General features: G+C 50.8%; 1 pseudogene; it reads left to right on the top strand.

Annotated features, from left to right (window-relative positions):
* The window catches only part of LOC100230077 (uncharacterized), a 674,623-nt pseudogene that overhangs the window by 348,602 nt on the left and 306,418 nt on the right, over nucleotides 1–19,603 (top strand).

The raw sequence follows: 19,603 nt of genomic DNA on the forward strand, positions 1-19,603 counted from the left end.
GACTCCTGTCAAGGATTGTGCTCTGGCTTTGAGGGCACCGGCAGCAGGGATGGGAGATGCCTCCGGGGCACCAAGTCCCACACTCTGCCCTCGAGGGCACCTGCAGAAGAGAAGCCTCGGGAAGGCCACGGGTCAGCAAGTCCTGTGGTCTGGCCTCGAGGTCAGCTGCAGGAATAACACCTCGGAAAAACTCTGGGTCAGACACTGTTACGGTAAGCTCATGGACACCCCTTTTGCCCCCCTTCCCTCGGGCCTCTGTGATTCTGATCATGATAACCCCTGGATCCTCCTTCCTGCCCCAACGGGGTTGGCGGGGAGCCAGGAAAGCCCACCCTGTCCAAAACCTATATAGACCCCTGAGACTTCCTGTGCTCTCTCTTTTGCCCCGCTCTCCCACGGACACCACAGAATAAAGAGAGCTGTTCCAACACCCTGGGTAAGAGCCTCTTTTGAATATTTATCCCTCTCCTGATATTCCTCCCCTCACAGCCTATACCTCTGAGCTGGTCAGATTCTTTGGGGGCTGCGTGGAGGGGGGAAAACTACAGAAATTACAGTTGGCGCCCAAATGTGTGCTGCTCTGAGCCCATGAAGAAGCTGGACCCCCTATTTCGGTGGAATTCAATAGCTTTTGGGACAGTCAACTGTCCTGGTACTCTAGCTGCCTTTAAAAGCTTTGAGTCACGAGGGACAGTCGGAGACCTCTGCCTGAGTACCCAGGAAGAGCCGACTGGAGAGGGAACCCCCAGAGAGGGTTTCACAGACGAATCCCGCAGTCACAGGCTTGGTAAATTCTCCGACGCGGCACCCGGGACCGCGCCTGGCGGGGAGGGGTTACCATAAGTGACGGGGGGGGCTGCTTGCAGGAGGGGGAGCCAGGGCCCCACTGCAAGTGAGCGGGAACCGGTGGGCTGCGCATACCCTCGTTCCAGGGGGAACAGGCACGGGACGAGAGGGCTGAAGGCAGCCCGCCAGCTGCGGGAGGACCGCCCCTCCCCCTGTGCCCCCCCCGCTCGGGTTTTCCACGGAGGGAAATTCGAATCTTTCGTGCTGTGTTATTAGCTCTGGTGGAGACTAGACCAGTGAAACAATTTAAAATCATGGGTACTAACATTTCACTGCAACAGAAGAGTATACTAACACATCTTAGCAATAACTTAAACAATGTATCATTCCCTAATAAGCTCCTCCTGCGTTTTGTGTGCTGGCTACAGACAGAAATACCAAATTTTACTGTGCAAGACCTGAATTCGCTTGCTTTTTGGAATCAGATTGGACAGATATTAACTTTAAAAGTCGAAAATGGTGAACATAAAGTTTCTCGATTTATTCCGATATTTTTACAAGCACGGAAAAATATTTTAGAAGCAGAAAAGAGCATGCAAACGCAGATCCACAGTTCTAACACCCCCTTTTCCCCTTCCTGCCCACCTCCTCAATACCCCAGCCCTGAAAACCCCTCACCCACCCCTTATCTCCCTATAACACCTTGTTTTTCGGAGAGATACAGCCTGGAGTTTATCTTAAAGAGCTCCGCGGCATCTCTGGAACACACGCGGCCAGATCATGGTGGCGGCCATGTGCTTCTGCCGGCGCGGGCCGCTCCATCCCCCGCTCCCCCTCCCACTCTCATTCCTTTGCTTCCCCCGCCCTCTGCCACCCCCTCCGCCCCCACCCCCTCCTCCCTCCCCTCCTCCGACGCCTGCTTATCTCCCATAGCAATACCCCACTGGTATCAGTGCCAGCCCCCGGGTTGCCCCGGGAACAGGGGCGGGGCCGGCCCCCGCTCTCCTCCGAGTCCCAGCGCCGAGGACGGCAGGGCGGGGGCAGGGGACAGCAGCCCAGCAGCTCAGAGCCGGGGCGGGGGCGGGGCACAGCAGCCCGGCAGCTCAGAGCCGGGGTGGGGCCCGAGTCTGCACCGCGGAGCAGACAGCCCGAGAGGTGGGGGCGAGCTGCCCCCCACCGGGGTGGGGGGGGCGCGGGACGAACACAAGCCTGCCCCTATCGAGGAATTTATACCATCTATAGCTCCTGTGGTTTATTTAGGGAGAAGAAATGGTACAAAAACATACCAACCTCTCCCATACAGGGACAAAACAGAAATCTGTAAGGTTCAGAGAGAATTTGGGAGATCGAGTGAGATTTTCAAGGGTATGATGAGGGCAACATTCAATTCAAATGAAATGGTGCCGAAAGATATAACTGATTTGTTTAAATGTTTACTAACATCCTCTGAATATGAGATATGGGAAAATAAGTGGAAATTGGCTTTGGAAACAGTGTTGCAAGAAATACAGCGTACACCCAGTGATGCCACCGACACGGATGGCCAGCCCCTTACAATACACCATTTGTGTGGGACAGGAGACATACAATGTCCAGAAAAACAAACCAGACTGTTATCTAGATCAGTTTTAGAAAAAATCTGTACTGCTGCAGAAAAGACACTGTATCAATTACCAGGCTCTGAGGCTGAATGCAGTTATATTAATATCAAACAGTTTCCTTCTGAGAGTTTTTTGCAGTTTGTGGATCGTTTGAGAAGCCAAGTCGAAAAACAGGTGCAACACACCAGTGTGCAAACAGAGTTGATTAAAGAAATGGCCCAGAGGAATGCCAACGAGACCTGTCGTAGGATTCTTCTCAGCCTTCCTCTTGATCCAGCACCTACTCTTGGCCAGATGATCGAGGCCTGCGCTAAGAAAGCAGAGCTGCTTGATAATCCTGTCAGTCATAGAGCACCAGCAGACTTACAGCCTGTTGCCACTGCTACATCAAACCCCAGGAAGCCACCCAGATCATCACAACAGCTGCAGCACATCATCTGCCTGCGTTGCAAGAAACCAGGACACTTTGCCAGGAACTGTCCTCAGAACCAGAACCAGAGACAGATCAACAAACAAAAAAACTAGATGCACAGCGTGTGCCCACTGCTACGCGCAAAGATATAAATATAGTGGGACACAAATGTGACAATGCCTCTCTCTTAACAGATAAGGGGGAGGGTGGATACTATGATGGGGGGAGAGAGAAAAATAAAAATGTAAAATGTATTACTAACAAGGTTTGGCAGCCACTAGGCCGGCCACGCCTAGTGACTGCCAAAGGATTTCATTTCAGAAACACTGATTGGAAAGTCATTGTTGTGGACCTATCAAAAAACCCTCAGGACCTGCAGGCGTACGATATGGAACTGGACAGTGAGTATTTTGTTATTGGGGACACAGCATACACACCTCCTGAGATTGAAATAGTTCCCAGTACTACTAAGGGAAAAATATCCAGCCTTATGCTGTTGGCACGTTGCTTGCACCCTCCATTCTATCTAGAAAAGGGGCAAATTCTGGCACAAGCCATTCCCATCCCAGTAGAAATCACAGTAAAAGGGAAATCTCCAGAAGTCTACTGGGCGGAAGTAATAGGAGAGGATAAACCCTCCATGGCATGCAACCTAGCACATGGGTCAGAGCACCTTCAGGTGGAAGGTGTTCCTGGACACAGGTGCAGACATCACGGTGATACCCAAAACCATGTGGCCATCACACTGGGAATTGCAACCTGTGGCAGGCAAACTTCAGGGTATAGGAGGAACTACATTGGCAAAAATTTCTAAAAATGTAGTGCAAATTGAGGGACCTGATGGGAAATCAGCAAGTGTTCGCCCGTTTGTGGCAGACTATAAGGCTCCTCTGTGGGGGAGAGACACCGTGTCCCAGTGGGGAGTCCAATTAATCATTCCTAAGACACCCCAGGATTTTCGGGAGTAGCCACTGTGGAGCGCCGTGCCCACAAGTTAAAGTGGTTGGATAACACCCCAAAGTGGGTAGCACAGTGGCCTTTGAGTAGAGAAAAACTCGAGGCGCTTGAAAAACTTGTGGAGGAGCAGGTAGCTCAAGGACACCTGCAAGAAACAGACAGCCCTTGGAATTTCCCAGTCTTTGTAATAAAGAAGCCTGGGAAGGACAAATGGAGATTGCTCCACGATCTCAGAGAGATAAACAAAATTGTGGGGGACATGGGACCTCTCCAACCGGGGATGCCGAGTCCAGCTATGCTTCCCCAGGACTGGAAATTGGCTGTGTTAGATATAAAGGACTGTTTCTTCCAAATTCCATTGCACCCTGAAGATGCCCCGAGGTTTGCATTCTCAGTTCCCACGGTCAATAGAGAAGCCCCGATGAAACGCTACCACTGGAAAGTTTTGCCCCAAGGTTTAAAATCCAGCCCTTTCATATGCCAACAGTATGTAGCAGCACTGCTGTCTCCGGTACGTGCAGAGAGAAAGGATGCCATCATCCTACACTATATGGATGACGTGCTTGTGTGTGCTCCCAATGACTCTATACTCCAATATACACTTGACCGAGTGGTTAAAGTTTTAACCTCTGCTGGATTCCAATTGCAGGAAAACAAGGTTCAAAGAATGCCACCTTGGAGATACCTGGGCCTGGAAATTTCTGCAAGGACTATTGTCCCACAGAAATTGGAGATAAATTGCAACCCCAGAACATTAGCAGACCTCCACTCGCTGTGTGGGTCTTATAATTGGGTAAGGCCCTGGCTAGGCCTCACAAATGAAGATCTGGAACCTCTTTTCAATTTATTGAAGGGGGAGAGGGAGCTGGCCTCCCCCAGGGAACTGACTCCAGAGGCAAAGACAGCAATCGAAAAGGTACAGAAGGCCTTGTCAGAAAGGCAGGCACACAGGTGTGACCCAAATCTGCCTTTCCAGTTCATTGTTCTAGGAAAGCTGCCACACCTGCATGGATTGATTTTCCAATGGATCAAGGGGCAGAAGGACCGACTCTTAATCATAGAATGGGTTTTCCTATCGCTCCAAAGATCCAAAACCATCACTAGGCCACAAGAGCTGATAGCAAAGCTGATTCAGAAGGCCAGGGTGAGGTTGTGTGAATTAGCAGGGTGTGACTTTGCATGTATTCACCTTCCAGTCAGGCTTTCTGAGGAGGGAAGGAACTCTCCTGAGAGACTGACTAAAGGGATGTTTGAGCATTTGCTCCAGAGCAGTGCCAGTCTCCAGCTATCTCTGGGCAGCTATAGGGGACAAATATCAGTCCATGCCCCGTCTCACAAGTTGTTCAATGAGGAATTTCACCTTATTCCTCAAGAGAAAAGGAGACGGAGGGCGCTCAGGGCTCTCACAGTGTTCACTGATGCCTCTGGGGCTTCCCACAAGTCGGTGATGACTTGGAGAAATCCACAGACTCAGCTTTGGGAAGCTGATGTTGAGCTTGTGGAGGGATCCCCCCAGGTGGCTGAACTGGCTGCAGTGGTGAGAGCTTTTGAGAAGTTTTCCGAGCCGTTCAACTTGGTGACAGACTCTGCCTATGTGGCACGTATAGTGTCCAGGGCGGAGCAGGCTGTGCTCAGAGAAATAGAAAATGAACATCTCTTCAGGTTACTCTCAAGGCTAATTTATTTAATCTCGCACCGAGAACATCCATTCTTTGTGATGCATGTGAGGTCACACACTGATTTGCCAGGTGAGATTGCAGAGGGGAACCAAAAAGCAGACTCCTTCGCTGCACCAGTCGAAAAGGCAAGTTTCCCTGATGTTTTCCAACAGGCAAAGCTGAGTCACGAACATTACCACCAGAACGTGCCAGGTTTGATTCGACAGTTCCAGCTAACACGGAGTCAGGCCCGAGCCATTGTGACCAACTGTCCTAATTGTCAGCTCCAGGCCGTGCCATCCTTAGGCATGGGGGTAAACCCCAGAGGCCTTGGCAGCTGTGAGGTATGGCAGACAGACATCACACACATTCAGAGTTTTGGTCGCCTTGAATGCGTTCATGTGAGCGTGGACACATTCTCAGGTGCAGTGTATGCCTCTGCCCATATAGGACAAAAGGCTGCACATGTCAAACAACACCTAGTACAAGCATTTTCAGTATTGGGGGTGCCAAAAACGATCAAAACAGATAATGGCCCAGCGTATGTATCCAAGGAGTTCCTGGAATTTCTCCAGCAGTGGGGAGTGGAACATAAGACTGGCATTGCCCACTCCCCCACAGGTCAAGCTGTAGTCGAGCGTACACACCAGACGCTCAAGCAGGTATTGAAAAAACAAAACAGCTCAGCTCCGTGGATGTCTCCACGAGAGAAGCTCTGTAAAGCTATGTTTACTATCAATTTTCTGAATTGTTCATTCGAAAATATGAGTCCACCTGTTGTACGTCACTTTAACAGTGGCAAGCAGTTTAAATTGTCTCAGCATCCACCGGTCTTGATTAGGGATCCAGAAACTTGGGAAACCAAGGGTCCCTATGAACTTGTGACCTGGGGTCATGGCTATGCGTGTGTAGCTACTCCCTCAGGCCCTCGGTGGATTCCCCAGAAGTGGGTGAAACCTTTTGTCCCCAAGAATCCAGGTCGAACAGAAGGGGACAAGAAGCAGGTATCTGATGCTTCAAAGAGAAGATGCCGCCGGATGGGAGAAGAAGAAAGTTCCTAGGCAGGAATTCCTTCCGGCACAAACAGAAGCTTTAACATGTTCTTAAAATGTTTGTTCTTCCCTCTTAGAGAAAACCTACCTTCCACTCAACCCTGTGATGAACCCCATGCGAGTTGTCATCCTGCAAATGCTGAAGAGAATGTTCAAGGGATGGGGATTCACGGGGTGGTGGACATCTGTAGTTAGATCAATTTTGTTAGTCTTTGTTATTCTGTTCTTTGTAACCCTAGCATTCGGGATTCTGCGTCACTTGATTTTCAAAGCTATCAAGGGCCTCATACCTTCTACCTCAGAGGTCAACCACATAGAGTTGGCTAACCTGAGGAGGCCTGACTACGCCACCAACATGGGGTGGTAGGAAACCCATACTCGGGGTTGAATTGAGCCCAGTGAATTCCTGTAACCTTGTTTAACAAATAAGGGGGAGGTGTTACAGTGAGCTCCTGGACACCCTTTTGTCCCCCCTTTCCTAGGGCCTCTGTGGCTCTGATCATGATAACCCCTGGATCCTCCCTCCTGCCCCAACGGGGTTGGCGGGGAGCCAGGAGTGCCCACCCTGTCCAAAACCTATATAGACCCCTGAAACTTCCTGCTCTTCCTCTTTTGCCCCGCTCTCCATGGACACCACAGAATAAAGAGAGCTGTTCCAACACCCTGGGTAAGGAGCCTCTTCTGAATACCTTTTCCCTCTCATGCTATTTCCTCCCCTCACAGCCCCATATCTCTGAGCTAGTCGGATTCATTCGGGGGGCTGCGTGGAGGGGGGGAAAACCATAGAAATAACAGAGCCTGTGTTGGGGATGGACCTCAGTGGGACCCATTATTGCATTGAGACCTTTCGGTTGTTTGCTCTTGATTTTAACTCCTGGACAGGTTTGTGCAATCTCCTCTCAGGCCCTGAGGTTCCAGGGCTCAGTTCCAAATGCACCACGGGGCTCAATAGGATCAAGCAACTCCTGACAAACCATGGCTCTGCCTTGATTTCCCTCTTGTCTGGGGCAGTTCATCAGGAAGTTTCTGTCATGGTTTTTGTTCGCTAATTTGAGCTTTCTCGGCCAGTGCATTAATTAGTGTGGTGGGTTCAGTGTTGGCTAATTACCAGTGCACTCACTATAAAATACTTACTAATTTCCTGCTGCGAGATAGGATTAGGAGAAAGGCAAAGTGGGATCAAATCTTTAAAAGGGTATAAAGAAGAGTTGGTAACAGTAAGTAAAAAAAAGAGTAATAAAGATCAGAAGAAAACTTTCAGAACACTTCCCCTCTCCATTCAACCTTTTCTTACTTACTTTTTATGCAAAGGGACAAACCAAAACAATTTCAGTCACTTTACCACCTCTAGAAATATCCTTCTTTAGTTCACTCAGGGAGAGGAGTCTCTCTTTCTTGCTATGGAGACTTCTCCACAAGAAAACAGTTCTCTTGTAGCTCTCAATTTTCACTAATAGCAGCCACTCGGAAAAAGTGAAATCGTGAAGTCTCTCCCATTTTTTCACAGCTTTTCCCACAGCTGTGTTTATGGGCCGTGCCAACTTATGGGGTATTAGTTTCAGGATGAGCTGTTTAAGAGCAACGGTTCTCTTCATCTATTTCTAAAATCATCTTCATCTCTGGAAACAGAGGTCTTCTTCTCTCCCTGAGGGCACAGGGTCTCATCACTCTGCTCTCTTTGTCTATTCAAACTTCTCATGGGATCACAGCTACTGCAACATTTGCTTACTTTGGCGTGGAGGCTTTGCTGAAACAAGTCATCTCCCCATACTTTTCAATGCCTAATAGGGAAAAAGAGAGTCTGATGTATCAATTACATCCTTCTCCATATTTTTATCAGAGTATTTAATCCCCAAGATCAAGGCATCTCCTCATCCCTCCCATCTGGGACTCAACTTCCTCTTCACTGACCTCGGTGTCTTCATGTTGCTCCTCTGTGTTCCTGCCCTGTGTCCTTTTCTCTCACTGGAGGGAGGATGGCAGCACTGGAAGAGTCAATATCTGCTGGGGGCTGCAGATGGTTCCGTGACCCCAGCGGGACTCGGTGGCCAATTCTAATTTTGGCCATGGTTCCTGGACATGAGGACCAGTTCTTTTCCATAGGAATGGAGGAATATAGCCCCAGTGTTTCAGGGGGAGACAAGAGGTGACCACCAGAGGACAAGGCCAGCCAAAGCTGCCCGATTTTTTTCAGGGAAATACCCTTGAATATAGGAAATTTTTTAGGGAGAGTGTCAGTTTTGGCAATGGACATCTGAAAAGACAGACAGTTCTTTTCCATACAAAGCAGAGCACTGAGCCCCAGTGCTCCAGGAGCTGATGAGAGGCAGCCCATGACATCCCAAGATCAGCCAGACCTGTCAGGTGGACCCTGGGAGGCCAAGCCACCCAGACCTGTTCCGTGTTCCCTCACTTCCATGGGGCCCCTCAGTGTCCCAATGGTCCCTTGCTTCTGAAGTGAGGCCCTGAGGTGTCACAATGCCCCCTTGGTGACACGAGGCCCTGAAGGGTCGGAATGGTCTCCATGGTTCCATCAGGCCCCACAGAGTCATAATGGTCTCTGGGTCCATGAAGCCCCGTGGTGTCACCATGGCCCCTTGGTTCCATGGGCTCCAGTGGTGCCACAATGATCCCCTTGGTTCCATGAGGTGCCCAGAGTGTCACAGTGATCTCCATGGGAAGGAAAGAACCGAGCCCCAGTGTGGCAGGGGCAGCCACCAGAGGCCAAGGCCAGCCAGGCTTGATGGTACTGGCAGATTTTGCCGGGGAGCAATCCTTCAATGTACTGAGTTTTAGAGTTGGAATCCCAATTTCAGACAAGGACATCCGGAGGAGCAGGACGGTTCTTTTCCAAAGGAAGGAAAGGACGGAACACCAGTGTTTTAGGGGCAGATAAATGGCAGCCACCAGAGGCCTAAGCCAGCCAGACGTCTCTGTCCTGGCATCATTTTTCTGGGAGCTATCCTTGTATATAGGGAATTTGGGAGAGAGATCCCAAATTTTGGCCATGGGTGCCTGGTTGAGATGGATGCTTTTTAAGCAAGAAAAGCACATGGACCCAGTGTCTGAAAGGCAGATGAGAGGTGGCCCCTGGGTGGCCAAGGCAGCCAGACCTGTTTCTGTTGGCAAGTTTCATCAGGGAACAATCTTTGCATATAAGAAAATCTGGGGAAGGAATCCCAGTTTTGGCCATAGGCCCCTGGAGAAGAAGGACAGTTCTCTCCCATAGGATGACAAAGCAAAGAGTCAATTGTGACTCTGGGGTCCCACTTAACCAAGGGGCCATGGTGACACAGCAGGGCCACGTGGATCCAGTGGTCCATTGTGGCACTGTGGATCCAAGGAGACCATGGAGACACCCCCAGAACCTCATGGAACCAAGGAGTCCATGGTGACCCAGCGGGGCTGTATGGAGCCTATGGTCCATGGTGACACTGCCCATCCAAGGAGGCCATTTGGACACTGCGGAAGCTCATGGAGCGAGGTGGCCATTGTGACACTGAAGAACTTCATGACACCAAATATCCATGGGGACACAGCAGGGCATCATGGATCCCAGGAACAGCTGTTGGCAGTGTGGAAACTCCTGGAACCAGGGGCTGTTGTGGCACTGCAGCACCAACACAGCTGCTGCACCTTGTCCCCTGCCCTGCACAGCTCCTTGGGAGGCACGGCAGGAGCAGCACCCTGGGAGCCTCAGGAATGCCCCTCTGGGATCCATGGCACACACTGCCAGGGGCTGGAATTCCAGTTCCCAGCCAGGAAAAGATGTCCCTGCCCTTGAAGGCAAAACTCTTACGGAAGAGCCAACAGCCAAGTGGAGCAAGATCTTACAGTGACATTTCACTGCCAGCCTTCATAACTTCACCCATGGTTGTCGTAGCTCATGGATTGGGAATTAAATCAGGGCAGGGTCTTTGGTGGGAGCTGCCCTGGGTCAAAGGAGACACAAAGAGAGAAACAGAGCAGGCAAAGGAAGGCAGGAGAGAAAGGAGGTGTTTTGGTTTGGAATGACAGGTGTCTGCTAAGGAAGGCAGGAGCCTCTCCTGAAATGGAAAAATGTCGACTCTTTCTTTCTGAATTGCTATAAAATTGAAATTAAGGGGGGGCTCTCAGGTAAAAATATGGGAGCAGGCATAGCAGTATTTTCTCAGGGAAGAAAATAAAAAGATAAAATAAACAATGCAGTAAACGAAAACAACACTGACAGAGTTAGAATACAACCTGACACACTGTTGGACAGGGTGTTGGCTGCAGTCCAATTGGAACTGTGGCTGCAGTCCTCCTGGAGTGTCAGGTGTGGTTCTGTTGGAGAAGTGATCCTGTAGAAAAGGGTGTCTTCTTCTGAAGAGGAAGAGGCAGCTGTTCCTCTGAGAAATCCAGCCCAGAAAAAGCTGTGTTGGTGGGCCAGAATCTCAAGACTAGATGCAGGTAGGAATGCTTGGCTCCTCTTTCTGGGCGGAGCATCTCACAATGGGATGTTACAGTTCTTATCAGTCATGCAGTGACATTCAATGGTTCATTATCAGCAGATGTCTGCCCTGAGGGGGGACTGATTGTGGAAGAGATAAGGAAAAACTGCCCACTTAGCACAGGACAACTGCCATACAGATGGGAAATAGAACACATCTTGCTTTTCAGTCTGGGACAGGAGGACAGAAACAAAATCAGCTGAGAAGGCGGCACTCTGAAAAGCAAACCAGAACTGACAGAAAATGAATGGGACAGAAATCAATAATTCTGAGAGTTTTATTAATTATCAAAATAAATCACACCCACCCAGCCCCACACAATCCTGACCCCACAACCTCAAATTTGGATCTTACTTCTCTCAATCTCCTTCCAACCCCATCTCACCCTAGAGGCTGTGGAATTGAGTAATTTTGGCATGGGACTGAGGTGGGAACCAGCCATTTTGAGGTGGGATTGAGCAATTTTGGGGTAAAAATGTGGGGTTTCCAGTGGGATTGAATAATTTTGAGGTGACAGAGCAATCCACCTTGGCTTTTGGAGTGCAAAGATATGAAGAATACTACCAGATATCCCCCAAGAACCCACAAATCCTCCAGAATACGTTCCCAAACCATAAATCCCACCTCAGATACCTCTTAAATGATGGGACTTCTGACATCTCTGATCAATACTCTTTTTAGTAATTTTTCAGGTGTTTTCAAGTAACAAAGACAAATCAGAAGAAAATTAGGGTCAAACCAAAACCAGAGAGCCCTTGAGCATCCCCTGGGCACAAGACAAAACAAACTCAGCAGAAATTAAACTTAACCCTACATAAAATGCCTTGAGGAAGATTTGCTCTTCCCACAAGTCTCTTGTGATGGAAACACAAACAAATCCCAAACATTAATAAACCAGCAGCAGAAGAAATTCTGTGGCAATTCCAAATTCCATCACTTCCAGCACAGCTCTACCTCAGATGCTGGCAGGTTCCAAAAAAGAAATATGGAAATTTGGCCCAATAGAGATTATTAAAAGGAAGGGAAAGCTCTGTGGAGCTGTCACAAAGGTGACGGGAACGAAGAAAATAATGATTCTCATATTTGGAAAAGCCCCCAAGCCTGCGAATTCACTAATTATTTGGGAGTTTAGATACTTGAGCTGGGCTTCTTGTAGGACTTTAGTAGCCTTGTGTTCCTCACCTTGGGGTGACTGATCCTGGTCAGTTTCACTGGTATGATTTGCTCCCTTTCCTCCAGTGACTTTAACGAACTTTTCAGGGAAGGACAGGAATATATTTTCTTTACACTGGCCACCCACAACAGCCATTTTCCTCATAAGTTCTCCCAAAAGTTGCTCAGAGGAAGCTGCATCCAAGTTTCTAAGAGTTCCTCCAGAAAGAGGCAGAACCTCCTCAGAGGAGGGACACATGCTGTTGTCAAAAAGGCACTTGGGGTCAGACAGCAGTGCCATGAACTCACTGTGCAAAATAATGTTTCAAGCTGGTTAATAAAATTGTTACAGAGATGCCTCTGCCCCAACTAAGGTGCAAAGGTCACCAAATTTAAGTGGATTTTATTGAACAGTAAATTGTGCAAAATAATGTTTCAAGCTGGTTAATAAAATTGTTACAGAGATGCCTCTGCCCCAACTAAGGTGCAAAGGTCACCAAATTTAAGTGGATTTTATTGAACAGTAAAAGTGAGGTAGAGAGAGAGATGGAAAGAAAGAGAAAAGGGGGGAGAGCAAGGGAGTGACAGGGACAGAGATCTCCCCTGGGACAGGGCAAGTGTGACATTGTCCCCTGTGTGCGTGGCCTTCCCAGGGTGGGGGTTTTACACCGGAGCCAGTTTGGGTAAGGGGGGTGGTGTTCATCCCCCACCCCGAGCAGGGATTGCCTCACTGTTTCAGGTTACAATGTCAGATGTAACCAAAAGTGTTTTCAGTCACCATCTCCATAAACTGTTATCAACAGGTGGGGCAGTGTTCTTTATCTCTTTCATGGCTCAGCCCTGATAACGCCCTCCAGGGGCCATCTTCTGTTAATGGGCCATTGGGTGTCACTGCAGCACTGATAAAATTACATCATCCCATTGTGGGATGCTCCGCCCAGGGGAAGGAGCCAAGCATTCCTGCCTGGATATAATCTCACCCTTGCAACACCACGACCACCTTGCCTACTGGATTCCCAGAGGACAAGAGCTCCATAACTACCACTGGACCTTCAGAGGAAGACCAGACCCTTCTACAGGATCACCGCTTTGACAGAATCACCTTCATCACTCCAGCCGGACTGCAGCCACCATTTCATCAGACTGCTACCACCACCCTGACCAACGGGGTGTCAGGTTATATCCTGACTCTGTGAGTTTAAACCAGTGATTCTGTATCATTGCCTTGATCCTACTTTTCTTATTCAATTGTCATTCTGGCTTAGAGTCTCCTCCTGGTTGACCTTCAAACCAGTACAAAACTCAATGTGCTCATCCCTTGTTTTCCTCTCAAAACAGAATTTCCCGTACCCAAATATTCGCCAGATGGAGGAGAAGGTTGCGAGGAAGAGGAAGGCGCCCTGGGACACTGAGGCAGGTGAGGAGGAAGTCAGTGCCCCTTTCCCCCTCTCTCCTGTTCCATCTCCCAGCCCAGCACAGTCCCCGGCTGCAGGACAGCCCCGCTGCCGACGCTCTGCTGACGGGGATGCACTGGGGGGATCTCCTTGCCCTTCCTTGGTGCATGGAGGCAAATCCCATCCTCTCCTTGTCCTTCCTACCCCAGAGCAGGAGCTGATGATGGAGACCAGGGAGGACAAATCTCTGCAGCACAACCACATGGAAGAGGCCGATTTGAGCAACTCCACAGAGCAAGAATCCAACGGGGAGGAAAAGCCCCGGAGATCCCACAGGAGGAGGGGCTGCAAACCCAGCCCAGGGTGCTCTGAGGAGGAAAGGCCCACTCTGGGTCAGGAAGGTGGGCAGAGCTTCAGCCAGAGCTCGGAGCTGGTGGTCCCTGAGAAGCTTCACGATGGGGAGAAGCCCTACAAGTGCTTGGAGTGTGGGAAGAGCTTCAGGCAGAGCACCAATCTGAAACGACATCAGATGATCCACACTGGGGAATGGCCCTATGGGTGTGGGGAGTGTGGGAAGGGCTTCAGCTGCAGCTCTGCCCTTGTAGCCCACCTATGCATCCACACTGGGGAGAGGCCCTATGAGTGTCCTGAGTGTCAGAGGAGGTTTCACAGAAGCTCTGCTCTCCTTGTACACCAGCAGATTCACACGGATGAGAGGCCCTTCCGCTGCCCTGACTGTGGGAAGGGCTTCAAGAAAAACTCCAACCTCATCAGGCACCGGCGCATCCACACTGGGGAGAGGCCCTACGAGTGTCCCCAGTGTGGGAAGAGCTTCACCCGGAGCTCTCACTTGACCAGACACCAACGGAGCCACCCGTGAGGGAAGCCCTGTGAGTGCCCCAACTGCAGGAGAAGCTTCGTGCACCGCTCCAGCTTAACCCCCCATTGAAGAACCCACATTGGGAAGAGCCCTGGTGATCCCTGTTACCTGTGATCCATGCTGGGAAGACACCTGTACCTTCTTCTGCCCCTGCCAATGACCTGATGTGGGATTGAAGAACATGAGGGTGTGGCCATGGCCCTGTCACTACATTCACTCCCACCTCAGGTCATTGCCAGGGGCAGGAAATGGACTCTCTCTCTCTCTCTCTCTCTCTCTCTGAGAAGGGTGTCCTTTCCAGGCAGGAGGAGACACATGGCCAGGAAGATACAATTGATGGTGATGTAGTTTCCCTTGTAAATAGTTTTTCTTATCCCTTCTGTTGTCACTATTTTTTCTATTCCTGTTTGTTCCTTATCTCGTTGCTGTTCCCAGTAAACTGTTCTTATCCCAGCCTGGGATCTTTCCATTTTTTTCCTTCAGTGGAAGGTGGGAGGGCAACGAGCACCAGCGGGGTTTTAGCGAGAGCAGGAAACTGGGAAATCCCATTCCTGAATCCCGGCCTGTGGAAACCGAGCATCCCAGCTGGTGCCAGCCCTGGTGGCCATGGCAGCAGCCTTGGGAGCGGGTCCCTGGCTGGGGCTGAGGGAACCTCTTCACTCTGGTGCCCAGGGACAGGAGTGGAGGGAGCAGCTGCAGCTGAGTTGGGGCAGGCTTAGGTTGGATCTTAGGGAAAGGTTTTTGCCCAGAGGCTGCTGGGGCACTGCCCAGGCTCCCCAGGGAAGGGTCACAGCTCCAGGGCTCTCTGAGCTCCAGCAGCGTTTGGACAGCGCTGCCAGGCCCAGGCTGGCAGTGTTGGGGTGTCCTGTGCAGGGCCAGCAGTTGGACTCGAGGATCCTGATGGGTCCCTCCCAGCTCAGCCACTTCTGTGCTTCTGGGATCCCATGACCCTGGGAATGGGATGCCAGAGGTTGCCATGGCAATTGTCTTGGTTTGGAAAGAGAGGTGTCTGCTAAGGAAGGCAGGAGCCTCCCCTGAAATGGAAACTGTAAACCTCCTCCCTCCAAATTGTTATAAATTTGAAATTATGGGGGCTTTTTCGGCAAAGATACGGGAGCAGGAATTACAGCTCTTTATTAGGGAAGAAAAGAAAAAGATGTAATAAACAATGCAGTAATGCAAAACAACACTGACAGAGTCAGAATGCAACCTGACACCCTTTTGGTCAGGGTGTTGGTAGCAGTCTAATTGGAATGGTGGTTGCAGTCCCCCTGGAGTGGCAGGTGTGGTTCTGTTGGAGCAGTGATCCTGTAGAAAATGGTGTAGTCTTCCTCTGAAGAGTCAGTGGAAGAGGCAGCTGTTCCTCTGGGAAATCCAGTGCAGAAAAAGCCATGCTGGTGTTCCAGAAACTCAAGATTATATCCAGGTAGAAATGCTTGGCTCCTCTCTCTGGGCGGAGAACCTCCCAGTGGGATGTTATAGTTCTTATCAGTCGTGCAGTGACATTCAATAGCTCATTATTAGCAGATGTCTCCCCAGAAGGAGAATTGGTTGTGAAAGAGAAAAGGAAATCTGCCCTCTGCACAACTGCCATAGAGATGGCAAATGGAATACATCTTGCCTTTCAATCTGGGACAACATGTTTCACTAATGAGTGGATACATCGACCACAGTGCTAATGACCATGCATATTTCATTAATGAGCAGATACAAAGATAACCTTTGGTTGGAAGGTTCATCCCGAGGCCACCTTTGGCTCAGGACCTGCTCTTCAGGCCTCACTCAGGGCTGTTGTCCAGGCTTTGGCATTTCAGAGATGTGGCTTAGTGCTGGGCTCGACACTGCTGGGTGACCGGCTGGACTGGATGAGCTCAGAGGTCTTTTCCAAGAGAAAGGATTCTGTGATTCCATGGTTCCATCTGCTGCATTCAGCCAGGTCCATGTTAGCAGCATTCATTTGCTCAGAAAGTCTCCTCTTGCTCAGCTCTTGAGGCCTGAGGCTTCAGCTCCTTCAGCTCCTGGTGCTCAGCTGCTCGTGCTGAACGAGAGGACTCAGAGGGAAGAACACAATTAATCCAATTCCTTCTGGGACACGGAGAGGGGAGGCCATGAAAACAGGAGCATTGCTTGGTGTGGCCTCCTCTCTGCCCTTGATGCCTTTCAGCCCTTTGAACCAGCCAAGAGCTTTCTCCAAGGGTGCAATGGAGCAGCTGCTCCTGCTCCCAGGTCTGGCTCTCTCCAGTCTCTGACCTTGCCTGGTTTTGTCCCTCTTGCTGTGCCCTCTGCTCCCCCAGGGCTCGGTGGCTGCTGCCCAGGACTGTGGGACTGGCACATCCCGTGGTCCAGACCCTCCTTTCTCTGCCCTTGGATCTGCCTGGGCACAGCAGCCGTTTCCATCTGGAAGCTCTCCATGCACAGGGAGTCCCCAGCTCCGTTCCTTGCACAACCTCCAGGAGCCCAGGGCTGCCATCTCAAGTCCCTGCTGGCACTGGGGGCTCCCAGGTGGGCACAAGTGGGGCAGCAGAGCCAGCAGGGAGCCTGCAAGTCTCTTCCAGCCCTTCCTGCTCAGAGTTTGGGCCTTGGAGCCTCAGGTGGCCAAAGGCAGCTGCTGCTGGTCCCTCTGTGTGCCCCGTGTTCAGCCGTGCTGCTCCATCAGTCTGTGCCCAGCAACGGGGAAAAGCCTCAGCCCTGCAGGGCCAGGAGCTGCCGGGCTCTGCCTGAGCAGCTCAGCCAGAGGGAAGGGAGCTGCTCCCCACGGGAACCAGGAGCAAAGGACACTCCTTTTGTAGAGCATGTTTCTATTTAAAGGAAAAATAAAAAGGAAAAAGTAATAAAAAACAATATAAATTGTGAGACATAAAAACAAAACCCAAGTGTGTAGTGAAAAACTTCTCTAGCTTTGGATTTAGAGGTAACTGGTCTTTTGAAAAAGAGAACTCAGTTATTTACTTGTGAATGTGCTAATGGCATGGATCCATCTTGCTGACCTCAGCAGCCTTTTAAAATCAATTTTTTGGTTTGTTTCCAACATTGTTATTTTAAATTGTGGTTGAAGCAGGAGGAAATTGCTTTGTGCCCTTCCAGCTCCAAGCAGGACTGGGAATCTAAACTCTGCTAAATCCCAAACCCTTCAGAAGATATCCTTCCTTCTCACTCTGTGAATGAGCTGCACATTCCCGTTGAAACTGTCAAGGGTTTCTTAAAGACAGAAAATCCCTCTTACAGCTTTTTGGCCTGGTTTGGAAGTGCAGAAGGGCACTTCTCCATCCATCAGTTCCAGACTGCACTGCCTCGGGAACACGGCCCACTTGGCAGGTTCAGTCTATTTGTGGCACTTCTAGGGAAGGAAGAAAGTGCAACTGCACAATTCCAGCCAAAAAGGAATGAAGAGTGGAAAAGACAAAACATCCTGGGGAGATCCAGGCTTTCAGCTGGGGCTGTGGAGAGTTTTGGTCCTTGCCAATTGGATGTGTGTTCCCAGCTGCAATCTCCTGGCCTGCAGGAGAGTCTCACTCACCTGCCAAAGCAGAAAGCTCAGGCACTGTGCTCCAACGGGCTCGTCTGATGCAAAGCTGTCAGAGCAATGTGAGGGCACAGCCAGCCCAGCTGTGCCCGGGGCAGAGCCCAGCAGAGCCCTGGCAGAGCCCAGAGCAGCCTCAGCACCCGCAGAGCCCGGCTGCAAGGAGAGAAACCAGAAAGCCCCGTCAGCTGAAGGCTGCTGTCCCCTTGTCCCAGCCGCCCGCAGTGCCCAGGCCATGCTGGCCGTGCCCAGAGCTGTGCCCAGAGCTGCCCATCACTGCTGCCTTTGGGAGCAGAGCAGGAGGGCAGGACATTCCCAGCCTGCAGCCAGCCACGGCACCTCCAGCCCTCAGCAGCTGCCCAGAGCAGGACGCTCCTGTGCTCGCTGCCATCTCCCCAAAGCTCTGATCCCACCATTCCCAGCAGACAGGACCCACCTCACACCATCCACCGCTGGAAGAAAAGCTGGTCCCAAACGATGTCCTCAGCCTTCTCCAAGGGCACGGCCCATCCACGCTGCAGCTGCTCTCAAGCACGTCCTGATCCAGACTGGATCCCATCTGGAACGTTTCCTCTAGAAAATCAAACAACAAATTATTGAAAATAGATTACAGACACAAAGGGGAAGAAGAAAAAAGGTCAATGATCTTATCTCTGTCAGGGCCTTAAGGAAGGCCCAACCCCTGCATGCCAGGGAAAACCCATCCACAGGTGAGGGAATCCCAGGCTTTCTCCCTTCCCCCTGCACTGCCCCCATGGTGATCCCAAAGCAAACAAGGGCACATGAATGCCAGCCCTCAGGAAGCCAAGGCCAGCCAGACTTGTCAGTCCTGGCAGCTTTTGTCTGGGAGCTGTCCTTGGATATAGGGAATTCTGGAGGCAGATCCTCAGTTTTGGCCATGGGTGCCTGGTGGAGGTGGATGGTTTTTTTCCCATAAGAAAGAAAAGCACACGGTCCCAGTGTCTGAAAGGCAGATGAGAGGTGACCCTTGGGTGGTCAAGGCAGTCAGACCTGTCTGTCCTGGCAGATTTCATCTGGAAACAATCCTTTTACATAAGGAAATTTGGAGAAGAAATCCCAGTTTTGGCCCTGGTTCCCTGGAGGAGAAGGACAGTTCTCTCCCATAGGAAGGAAAGCCCAGAGCCCCAGTGCTTCAGGGGAGATGAGAAGCAGCCCTCAACATGCCAAGGTGGTCAGGTGGTCCCCAGGAGGCCCAGCCAGCCAGACCTGTTCCATGTTCCCTTGGTTCTGTGGGACCCCACAGTGTCACAATGGTCTCCTTGGTTCCATGAGGCCCTGGAGTGTCACAATGTTCCCCTTGCTTCTGCAGTGTCACAATGGCCCCGTGCTTCCATGAGCCCTTGCAGTGTCACTATGGCTTCGTGGTTCCACAAAGCCCTGATGTGTCACAATGGTCCCTGGGCTCCGTGTGCCCTCGCTGTGTCACAGCGGCTCCTCTGTGACACTGCGGCTGCACAAGGTCACCATGGACCCTTGCTTCCTTGGGGTCACCGAGTTCACAATGGTCTCCTTGATCCCATGAGGCAGCACAGTGTCACAATGGCCCCTTGGTTCCATGAGGTTCTGCAGTGTCACTGTAGCAGTCAGAGGCCCTGCAAGGCTTCCCTGGCGGTCACTCACCTAAGATAAGAAATGCCTAAGTCACGGTGATGGGACCAAAGAAGCCCCTCTTCTGCATTCGGACCCTTCTTATCTCTC

Source organism: Taeniopygia guttata, chromosome 30, assembly GCF_048771995.1.
Source record: "Taeniopygia guttata chromosome 30, bTaeGut7.mat, whole genome shotgun sequence".
Lineage (NCBI taxonomy): Eukaryota > Metazoa > Chordata > Aves > Passeriformes > Estrildidae > Taeniopygia > Taeniopygia guttata.